Here is a 12,563-nt window from a genome sequence, read left to right as displayed (position 1 = left end):
TTATGGCTTTTAAAGATGAGGCAGTCACCTAACACAACACCTGACTTAGAATTAAAGGGGCAGCTGTAACAGGTTACAGATAAATTAGCTCATCTGGGGTGAAAGAGAAAGCTATGATCACAGTAACAAAGGTTAATAAAAATTAACCCACATATATACACACATACAGAGTACCACAACACTCGCCATCCCTGCGAATGGGGTGCAAACAGCACTCGCCATTCCAGGTTGGGGTGAAAGTGGCCTGTGACTGTGTATTTATTTGATTAATTGTATACTAAGGTGAGTTAGTTCATTATGGAGAGTGTTGAGTCCCTGTATTTGTATTTATTAGAGCATGTGGTCACAGGCCACTTTCACCCCAACCTGGGAATGGCGAGTGCTGTTTGCACCCCATTCGCAGGGATGGCGAGTGTTGTGGTACTCTGTATGTGTGTGTATATATATATATATATATATATATATATATCTCTCAAACGGGCAGGATGGCACTCCCAAGATTTCCACAATGTAGATAAAGAAATAACAGTCAAACACCAATAGCTTGTGTCAACGTTTCGGCCTGAGCCCTTTATCAAGACAATCATGTCTTGATAAAGGGCTCAGCCCGAAACGTTGACACAAGCTATTGGTGTTTGACTGTTATTTCTTTATCTACATTGTGGAAATCTTGGGAGTGCCATCCTGCCCGTTTGCTACATTTGTCCTTATTTGGATTGGAAAGGCAACCCAAGTCGCTGCTTGCTCTTATACCAGAGTGCCGGGACCCATTCTACTATATATATATATATATATATATATATATATATATATATATATATATATATATATATATATATATATATATATATATATATATATATTTCTTTCAGTACCCAGCCGGGTGTTCTGTCAGAAAGCCGGGTGTTCTGTCAGAAAGAAGAGGCGGCACTCGTCGGGCTTTAAATTCAGTGTTGGTTTATATAGGTAAAAAATTCATTACACCAGGTTAAGACGACGTTTCAAGACCCATATTGGTCTTTTCATCAGGTCTCAGTGCAAATAGTACAGTGCAAAATCACAAACAAGAGTATCTTACCTCGGGAGAGACTTATAGCAGTGTTCAATTAACATGTGCATGAAAACAGGTCTGCAGCTAATCCACAGGACTTCCGGGTAGACGGATGCAGTGTTCCGCCTCCACATCATGTGACCCCGTGATGTCACTATGGGGCTGCAGACTGTGAATAAAGAAACAAGTGATAACAATAAGTGTACAAAGTAACAACAATAATATGCGTGCGTGAAACATAACAGTGAAATCATACACATCTAAAATATTAAATACTAAAAAATGTGTTGAGGGTATGCACGATTACTTAGTGGAGATATTAGCAGCGTGGTTTGTCAAAACACTGCTGTTTATTAGCGCTGTCAAGCAGCGTGTCTTGTCTTATGTTGCTACTGCTACCCAGGGTCTATAGCGGGCGCCCGATTAGTGTAATTAGTTTATCACTTGTGTCAATTAATTGTATAACTTGTATTGTGTTCCCCTGGGTGTCCTCTACCTCGTGGGGAAATGAGACTATATCTGCGCAGCGGTGAAACACCGCCCGTCGGTGACAGCTGATAGCATAATTAATTGCCGCTTATCCTGAAGGGAAGACCCGCTATTTCATTCTGGTCAATTTTAGGCTGTGGCTGTTGTTGGCTCCACGTATCCCTACATACCCCCAATGTTAAAAACATGACATTGATAACCCAATCAATTATGTACTGACGGTTCCCAGTTATTGAGTATACATGATTTTAATATTTAATAGTGTTTAATCCGTCCTGGTTGCCAAAGATAATCAAGTTAATAGTTCTGATCAGACCAATTAAAGTAATGTTAGCATGATGCTAAAATAATGTAATTAAATTGGTGCTGGGTGATCCCCAGTATATATAGCGGACCTATGTACTGGTATCCTGAAACATAATAAATAAACAGATGTAAACTGACATATTGTATGCTGATAATATAAGCCATATTTAACAAAAACAGTACTGCTGCAGAAATAAGTTTAACGAAGATATATAAAAAAAATATATATAAAAAGAAAATTATTAAGGCAAAAACAATATTGCAACAAAAGTAAGGGGGGTTGTTTTGGGGGGGATAAAAATATCAAAAACCTGGTTAGGGAAAAAAAGGTTTAAAGAAAGATGTTCCACGTGAATTGCTCATTTAAGCCATGCGGGAACAAGGTTTTTAGTGTGTGAATCCATTTGGATTCGCATTGTGAGAGTTTTTTCAAGCGATCCCCTCCTCTTGGCGGCTGTGGTACGTGGTCAATTATTTTGCACCTTAGGCTAGCAAGGGTATGTCCAAAGGTTTTGAAATGTTTTGCAACGGGTTGATCAATATTTTTAGAGTCCTTTCCTTGTAGGGCCGCCCGAATGGCTGCCCGATGCTGGGTCATACGGATTCTTAAATTGCATGTAGTTTGCCCTACATATACCAGCCCACACGGACATGTGATGGTATAAATAATGAAGGGCATCATGCATGTGAGGGTATACTTGATGTTATATTTTTGGCCTGTGTGTGGATTTTTCACATATGTCCCTGGCTCAAAAGCGCTGCAGGCAATACATACTTCGATAATATATATATATATATATATATATATATATATATATATATATATATATATATATAATAGAAGGGAGTTCAGAAGGGAGTTCAGAGTGCACCTCAAATTACAATCACAAATAATACTTCAATGAGTTACAATAAAATGTTTTTAAAAAAACAACTTTTATTCAAAAGTGTCTTCTGCAAGATGTCGGTAGCCCAACGCGTTTCGTCAAAAACTTGACTTCCTCGGGGGCATTATAGCAGATTTGTACAGACAGATTTCACACTGTGAATCATAATAAAATCAGTGTGATTTTACACATACATAAAATGAATACAATACAAAAATGTTTATATATATATATATATATATATATATATATATATATATATATATAAAAAACGAGAAGAGCATGATGAAGGGAAGGAGAAAAAAATCAAGGACGAGGAGGATGAAGGAGAGGTCATTAAATAAGAATAATTTTTCTTAGGAGAGGTTTTGTTAGCCCTTTAAATTTGCCAGAAGACAGGTATTTTGACGTATTTGGAACTCAAATTAGCAGTAATATAAGTTTGAGAAAATTCCATTGTCTTTTACAGTGTTTGGGAGTGAATGGTTTATTGTCATCAGCTCTAATGCCCCCCATACACGGTCCGTTAATCGGATCCGTTGTGTGCTTAAACAGAACACATCGGATCGCATCCCTAGTGCATGCAGTGTGCATGCACTGCGATCCGATCCGATGTATAGCTAGTACAAAAAGTATGAGCAGCACATACTTTTTGTACCGTACTATGTGATGCGCGGGAGCGCGCATCGCATAGTACAGAACGGAGCCATACACAACGGACCGTGTATGGGCTCCTTAAGTTATATTGTACATTACCAGATTCTTGTTGGCACCAGACAGTTTGGACAGACTTTAATTGTTCATGCAGCATGAGTCACAGAAGCAGAAACTGCAATAAGAAAAATATGGCACTATATTTAGAGCCCTAACTAAATTAAATGGGCCATTACTAAGCTTGATAAGTAATATAATGGTGATTGGTGATACCAGTCAATCAGTCCCTAACAGTCAATCAGTCCCTAACTGTTATGTCACATACTGTGTTTGAAAATAAATTACAATTAGGAGCTGGTTGGTTGGTGGTTTATCATTTTCCATGTTTTCAAGGCTTAGTACATCTCACCCAATAAGAGAGGGAAAAAAACAGCTGGGCAGTAAGAGGATTTTGGGGAGAAGGCTCATCCATAGCTTCAGGATCATAGTCCAGTGCATGGTGCCATTTTAAAGACTTTTGCAATGGCCAGGTGCCTGTACAAAGGGTCCCACAATGCATTCTGGGGCAGAAATGCAATACCGGATATCTGTAGCATGCCCGCTGCAGCTGAGATGGAACCCTGTTTTTGGAAGCTTCCACCAGGACTGTCAACAATAATTTCCTGTGGCGAGCGCTGGTCACAGATCACCCACTCACCACGGACACAGGCGAATTACGATCCACACAACATAACAAAAATAAGATAAGCCACACTACAAAAAAAAAAAAAAAAATCAAGCCTTCCACTGCTTTTGACTAGCAAACATGGGGGGGGGGGGGGGGGATTGGTGAGAGGAGGAGCACAATTATATTACCAGAGTGGGCAGGTCCTATTAAATAGAAAAAAAAAAACATTGTGTCTACACTTGGAGAAATAGGATATTATACCGCAATAAGGACTGCCGTGAAGTAGAAAAAAAATAAATGAAAATTTCTTGCAGTGCAACTAGTTAAGCAGCAGCTGAAAAAGAAATGATAGTTCGGGTGGCACGATTGGTATAGAAGTTAACACTAAAGTCTAACTGCCCTGAGGGTAGGAGGTTCATTTCTGACCAAGGCAATATTTGTGTAGCCTTTGTACTGGATGTGCACCTCTCCTGTGTATACACTCCAAAATTATACTGTACTGGTAGGTTAACTGGCTTTTGACAAAAATGAACCATACAGTACAAATGATAGGTGATATAGGCTGTTAACTTTTGTACAATATTATATATGAACACAGTCACATATATACACACTGCCTGGGTTCCTCCTCCTCTAAGGATCAGGTGCCCACCTTTGGACACCTGCGTTATGGATTGACAGGTGTACCGCGCCAGTCACACTCACCATCTGCTACTGACCCCGAAGTGGGACAGTGAATTACAGTTATACTTCACACAACTATGACATACCTCCCAACTGAACCATCATAATATGTCCACCACCATATAGCAGACAGTTCTCTGAATCATTTTTGATGGGCAATTTTTGATAACAACAGCCAGGATGGGAGACGGGACCGCACCGCAGACAAGATCTGCTGGTTTTTGCTGCTGGGTGGAGGGGTAAGGCATGGTGGGGCATGGGCGGCTGCTAAATTTTCAATGAGGGGGTGCATATATTATAATTACGCCGCTGGTTATGTTGTATTTTCTAGTTGCTGTTCTAGATCAGAAACATTCTCATTCATTAACTAAGAGTATTTGCAATAAATATTCATTATGGGACCCAGACCATGTACACGATAATAGTTAGCCCAAACTCTGCGGCAGCTGGCCATACCCCTAAGCTTGGCCCCCTACCACTGCATTCCTGTATCTCATTTTTTTGGGGCATATACTGTATGTAAAAATAAAACTCTTCTATTAATTCCGACAATTGTTTTACTTTTCCTCCCCCAAATACGATGTTCCAGAATTGCAGCTATGTTTATACGGCTGTATTTTATACTTTGTCTTATATTTTTTCTACCAAAGCAAAAACAAATTTCCTTGCTGCTAAGGTAACTAGCAGGGTCAGATACCCATAGAATTGTAGCACAGTCAATCGCTCAAGATGATCTTTGATGATGATAATTTTAACGCCTGTATTGCTTCAAAATCATAGTTAGAAATAGGAAATTATATGCCTGAAAGAAAACAAAATAACAGGCATCAAGATGATAGAAAAGACAGTTCTGTAATGTAGAGTCTCAGTGTGACAATGAAATAGATGGAAATACAACGGCCAACTAGGAACAAGATGTAACCTTCGTGACAATGTAGAGGGAAACATCTGTGAATGCTGAAGATAATTGACTGAGTGGTACTGAAGAATGTGTTTATTATCAAATATAAGCACTAAAGAAAATTTAAATACAAGCAAGAAAGCAATAGCCAGCAAGCGCCCTTCAAAATATAACTGTACATTTTAATTTCCTATTTTTGTATTTATAACAAAAACAGATTTTTTTTAATCAAATATTTTATTTGCAAATGTCTACTGTAAATACACCTTCCAGACTGCACTCTCAACTCAGGTTATTGCTGGGTCATTACGTCACCAACCCGGGTCGAGGTGCATTGTGAAAAGGCCACCCCGGGTCGAGCAACACAGGAGTTCAACCCTGATCACGACCAGGGTTGAACAAGGCTCTGCTCCAAGTCAAGGTGCAGTGTGATTAGGTAACCTGGGTCGATCAACCTGTGTCCCTTCACAATATGGAAGGGGCAGCGCTGTCAGCTCCAAGCACTGCCTCCTCCCCCGCCACCTGATGATGTGCCATCGCTCAGCCCCACCCACGTATGACTTCACCAACCCAGCAAGAAGCCGGGTCAGATGTGGAGGTCGCTCCTGGGATGGTTCCATGTCCCTATACCAGATGTGATGTAGCCTTTGCGCTCTGAAAGCGGTATTATTAAAAGCTATCATGTGGATTGCTAATTAAATTAGCATGACTTGTTAGACAAATTGGAGTTTTGAATTCCCAAAACCTTTAAAAAGGAAATAACTTAAGTTGGGTACGCGATGATATATACATATATCAATAGATATATCTACAGACGGATCTGGCAGACTGTTCTCCATGCACACTGCCAGAACCATTGGAACAGACATCACAAGTGGGTGGGCGCATGCACTCATTGAGCTGCCAATCACCAGCGGCTCTACGGATGGTCGGCCCATACACACTGCGCAGATATAAAACTCTTGATATATCGGGCATTGCTTGTGTTGCAGACCCGACAGGAGTAGCGAGGGCGGAGCCAGTGGAGCACATGCTCCAGTGACGGAAAATAGCATAGCGCCGGAGCTGTGCCAGCACCGCCAGCCAGCTCGCTGCACCGCTCCCCCACTCTCTGTGTACGGACTCCAGGAGAGAGACGTGCTGCTCTAACATTCACTTCTCACGCTGGACCGCTAGCCAATGGTGGCTGGTGGACCGCGAGTGCCTATTGGCTAGTGGTCCAGCGGGAGATATGAATTTTACATAGCAGCACATCTCTCTCCTCCTGGAGTCCGGACACAGCGGGCAGGGGAGCGGGGAACAGCCCAGCCCAGGCAGGGGGGGGGGGACACAGACGCACACTGGCAGGGGGGTGGTGTCCCTGCTGCACACTACCGCTCCCTCCCTCCCTGCTGCACACTACCGCTCCCTCCCTCCTGCACACTACCGCTCCCTCCCTCCCTCCTGCACACTACCGCTCCCTCCCTCCCTCCTGCACACTACCGCTCCCTCCCTCCCTCCTGCACACTACCGCTCCCTCCCTCCCTCCTGCACACTACCGCTCCCTCCCTCCCTGCTGCACACTACCGCTCCCTCCCTCCCTGCTGCACACTACCGCTCCCTCCCTCCCTCCTGCACACTACCGCTCCCTCCCTCCCTCCTGCACACTACCGCTCCCTCCCTCCTGCACACTACCGCTCCCTCCCTCCCTCCTGCACACTACCGCTCCCTCCCTCCCTCCTGCACACTACCGCTCCCTCCCTCCCTCCTGCACACTACCGCTCCCTCCCTCCCTCCTGCACACTACCGCTCCCTCCCTCCCTCCTGCACACTACCGCTCCCTCCCTACCTCCTGCACACTACCGCTCCCTCCCTCCCTCCTGCACACTACCGCTCCCTCCCTCCCTCCTGCACACTACCGCTCCCTCCCTCCCTCCTGCACACTACCGCTCCCTCCCTCCCTCCTGCACACTACCGCTCCCTCCCTCCCTCCTGCACACTACCGCTCCCTCCCTCCTGCACACTACCGCTCCCTCCCTCCTGCACACTACCGCTCCCTCCCTCCTGCACACTACCGCTCCCTCCCTCCTGCACACTACCGCTCCCTCCCTCCCTCCTGCACACTACCGCTCCCTCCCTCCCTGCTGCACACTACCGCTCCCTCCCTCCCTGCTGCACACTACCGCTCCCTCCCTCCCTGCTGCACACTACCGCTCCCTCCCTCCCTGCTGCACACTACCGCTCCCTCCCTCCCTGCTGCACACTACCGCTCCCTCCCTCCCTGCTGCACACTACCGCTCCCTCCCTCCCTCCCTGCTGCACACTACCGCTCCCTCCCTCCCTGCTGCACACTACCGCTCCCTCCCTCCCTGCTGCACACTACCGCTCCCTCCTCCTGCACACTACCGCTCCCTCCCTCCTGCACACTACCCATGTGTAATGGGCATTATGGTGTGTTGTATGTAATTGGCATTGCAGAGTGTTATATAGTTTGTCATGGGCATTGCGGAGTGTTATTTAGTATGTCATGGGCTTTGCAGAGTGTTATATAGTATGTCATGGGCATCATGTGTGGGTTTATGTGTTATTGGAATTACAAAGTTCACTAAAATGTGCAATGGGCATTATGGTGTGTGGTATAATGTTGGTCCGTGCCCACTTTTCACTGCGCAGGAGCCTCACCTGCTAAAAATGGGGGGTGGGGAGCGAAACATGCCCTTGCTCCGGGCGCCATGGCACCTAGCTACACCACTGAGACCCGATGCTGTGCACCTTTAGTCCTGTTATATTTAACAAAAGCCAAACAAAATTGTTTTCATAGTTTGTCAGTGTAAATGCACAAATATTTAAACAAACTCTCTCTGCATTGTTTTTACACTTCACACTTTGAGGCGAATCCTAAGCAAAGAAGTAAAAGGCAAGTAGTTTTGAAACAGAAATCAGAGCTTAATTGCGCTTAAACATAAAGCTGTCCTGCATTTGTGGGCTAAATACAAAAGCAGCCATTATTTACACTGCATGCAAAAAAATAATGTACATTTACCAAAGTTACCAAAGTCCAAAGTTATTTCTTTTTCTCCCCCCTTTTGCTTCCAAAAATCTTCCCTCTCTTCTTATCAAAGAAATAGCTATGTTATGAGTCACATCTGCTTGCTCTGGAGTATTGATTATAATTAATAAATTCTAACCACATCTACTGAAATCTTAACTTGATTGAAACAGGTGATACTTAGACATAAGCATATTAAAAAGACATGACAAAACTTATACCTCACATGTGCCCATATTTTAACAATTTATCGCTTTAAAACATACTTGTAATTAGGCATCAAACAACTAAAAACATCCATACAAAAGCATTATATATGCATACTTCCCAACATAACCCTCTCCAGGAGGGACACATTTCTCACTTTCCTCTTAATGTATGATTACCATCACCTGTGGTGAAGCACCTTTCTTATTAGTTAACCTGTTCAAAAACAGGTGATGGCAATCATACATTAACAGGAAAAGTCCAGAAGCAGAGCATTGTGTCCCTCCTGGCATGGGTCATGTTGGGAGGTATGTATATGCTAAAGATAAAGCTAAAAATAATAATCTGTACTTGTGTATTATCACGGCGCCCCTGATTACCATCGCAGGGCATTGTACAATGAAAAATCTGATCGCATGCAATGCGACGCAATTTCACCCGATTTCTAATTGTACAGGCACCCAGATGCCTTATTACCATGTTAAATGCCCCCCCAGACCAGATTTTTTATTGTATACCCACCCTCATGGATCATGACTATGTGAAATGCCCCCCCATTGTTAACGCCACGCCACTATGAACGCCACCCCGAAGCTTGGCGAGCGCAGCGGTACGCGTCCTCCGTCCTTTTCATACCCCCACTATCCACGTTGGCGTGGAGCTGATTCTATAAAGTGTGGCGAGCGCAGCGAGCCACCGAGCGCAAAGCGTGGCGAGCGCACGCGTATACCTGTGAGGTAATGCGCGGCCGCTCACCACGCTTCGGGCTCGCTGCGCTCGCCACACTTTATAAAATCAACTCCACGCCGACATGGATAGTGGGGGTATGAGAAGGTCGGAGGACACGTACCGCCGCCACTCGCCACGCTTCGGGTTGGCCTTGATAGTGGGGGTCGGTAACAATGTGGGGGCATTTTACATATTTATTACCCATGAGGGTGGGTATACAATTAAAAATCGGGTCTGGGGGTTCCATTTAACATGGGACTCAATGGCATGCGACGTGACCCGATTTTAAAATTGTATACTCAGCCTGGGAAAAGGCTGAAATCGGGTCCATCGCATACCTGAATTAGTGGTATGCGATGCGATGGGCGCCGTGATAATACACAAGTACCAAATAATCTGATAAATTATAGTTTATAAACACTTAGTCATTTCTCTCGCTAGGGACCCCATTAATTATCTGCTATTTACAGTATATCTACCCCTGACATGCCACATACTCTGTGCAGGGCCATTTTAATGCAGCCACCTTAAAGCCCAACAATTATAGGAGCCTTCAAGCAGGGGTTTGCTGGTGCCTCTGGAGTTTTCTGTGAGGCTAGTAGAGATTGCTATACACAGAGACATAGGGGATGCAAATACACTATGCGATCATTACAGGATAATATAATATGAGGTAGTTTTACTATCATTGGCCTTCCCACCAATTATCCAGGTCTTGTCAAGCAGGGCCCTAACACTATGGGGTCACCATCTTGGGCCCAGGGAACCCCAAAACATGACTCCCCCAGCGCATAACAATAGAGAATTGTGATCGTACCTACTTAGTGTTTAGAGGTAGAGAGTGTGTGAAAAAAAGTGTGCATACGTGAATAAAAGCAAACAGGATATAAAAACTCACTGTGTAATTATTTAGTGATGCCCTGAGACAGTCCAGCAAGAACAGCCCGGGGGGGCCAACACCCAAATGCCAGCCCCAAATTTCTGACACTATATACAAATAAATAGTAGGACTTACTTAGAATTATGCCTATGTCGCAGTGCAGTCCATGCTGGTTCCTTGCTTAACAACATAGAGGGCGGTGGGGGGAGGGGGTATCAATGTAGAGGAGGCATTCTTAAACCTCAGGTGTGTATTTCTACACATATACATTGTAGGGAAAGTGGCTCTAAATTGCACCCCCTTCAGCAGATCACGGCACCTTTCATTACTGAAGGGTGTGCAATTTAGAGCCATTTTCCTTAGTAGAGATTGCTGCCTGGCTGCTTTGATGATGAATTAGACAAAATCAGGGCTGCTCCAAACAGTTACTGGCTGTAAGCATGATAATTGCTGGATGGCTGATAGCAGCTATGCTATTTTTTGTACTTTAGCAGGAGCCCCATTGCATTGCTTAGCCAAGGGCCCACAATGCAGTTAAGACGGCCCTGACTCTATGCTACAGTACAAAAACTATTACTGCACTCTATACTACAGAAGTGGGCCTAATACATATGGTCTTATACAGTCCTATCTATTTAAAACAAATCTTGGAAAACAACTAACTTTATATGTTTATGCAAGCCAAACAGTACCTTCTACAGTCTGTATAAATGTGCAAGTGTTTCTTTCCCTGACTTCTTCTTGTTCCTGGGACCTTTGTTAAACTAAAACTGGGTAAACGCCTACAAATTTACTTGTCCAAATTATTTGGTGGGAACAAAGATCTGGTAAGGTATGGGAGAAGACAAGAATGGAACATTTGCTCCCAAACACGGCAAAACAGACAATGGTCATTTATACAACTAGATTAAATCCATTTGATATAACAAATGTATGCAGACAAACATTCATGTCCATTTTCAAGCATTTGGGAGCAAATGGTTGATTGTCCTTTGCTCCCGTATATTACAAGATTTTTGTTCCCACCAGACCGATAGACAGATATTTGTAGGTGTGTGTACCCAGCATAAGACACAACTACCCTCCAAGGAAATGAAGTCTTTAGTTGCTCATTAACCCTCTGAGTGTCAACATCTCTGTGCAAAATATCTGCTAAAAACGCCAGCGTTGCTCACATTTGTTATATAAATTCAAACAAAAAATGTTGTGTAAAAAAAGGCCATTATGATGAATAAAAAAATTTGCTTGGCAAAGTTCACATCAATTTTTACATTCACTTTGCATTTAAGGGTTAAGGAGCATAGCATATCACCAAAGTGGGTGCAGCTACCATTAGAAGGAAAAACTTCTCATTAAAAGGGCCATGAAGGACATGATATTGCCATAGTATAGTACATGTTGGACTCCTGCTGTTGATGAACTCTAGAATGCACTGCCACACTTTTAACACAAAGAGTATCTGGACTCATGATAGATTGACAGTCATAAGCTTGACCACTAATGGTCGACAGTCAAAAGGTCGACAGGGTCTAAAGGTTGAAAATGAAAAGGCTGACAGGGTCAAAATGTCGACAGTCAAAAGGTCGACATGGAAAGGGTCGACATGCCTTTTTAACAAAATTTTGAGCCGACATGTGGCGAAAGGCGGTATATCATACCAACCATTTACTACGGCGTGGAGGGAGAATATAATATTTTGCCGAGTGCAGCGAGCCACCAAGCCTGAAGCATGGTGAGTGTAGCACACCATGCGAGGGGACATGGAGCACTTTGACAGTGTCCATGTCAACATATGTCGACATAGACACCCAAAAATCTTTTGAATTTCGACCTTTTGACCCTGTTAACCTTTCGTTGTCAACATTTTGACCCCGACCCTTTGACTGTCTTTGGACCCTGTTGACCTTTTGACTGTCAACCATTAGTGGTCGACCATATGATTGTAGACCTAGACATTGAAGATATAATATATCAGTGGTTCCCAACCCTGGACCTCAAGTACCCCCAGCATTGCACGTTTTCCAGGTCACCCAGCATGTGGACTCATTATTCAGACACATTTTAAAAGATCCACAGGTGG

At 43.8% G+C, this 12,563-nt stretch overlaps 1 long non-coding RNA gene across 5 annotated transcripts in view; it reads right to left on the bottom strand.

The window, feature by feature from the left end:
* LOC146006995 (uncharacterized) overlaps nucleotides 1-11,233 on the bottom strand; it is a 100,805-nt gene extending 89,572 nt beyond the window's left edge. For 4 of the 5 annotated variants that reach the window (XR_014444175.1, XR_014444172.1, XR_014444173.1 and 1 more), the window contains exon 1: nucleotides 11,176-11,233. This is a non-coding gene — a long non-coding RNA (uncharacterized LOC146006995). Of the gene's footprint in view, nucleotides 1-1,078; nucleotides 1,221-11,175 lie in introns of all 5 variants that reach the window. The other variant, XR_014444174.1, reaches the window with a different exon arrangement.
* Nucleotides 11,234-12,563: the final 1,330 nt, after the last annotated feature.

This window comes from Crinia signifera, chromosome 6 (assembly GCF_055691185.1).
Source record: "Crinia signifera chromosome 6, ASM5569118v1, whole genome shotgun sequence".
NCBI classification, from domain to species: domain Eukaryota; kingdom Metazoa; phylum Chordata; class Amphibia; order Anura; family Myobatrachidae; genus Crinia; species Crinia signifera.
The sequence above is the reverse complement of the archived record's forward strand: the minus strand, read 5'-3'. Positions and strand labels throughout refer to the sequence as shown.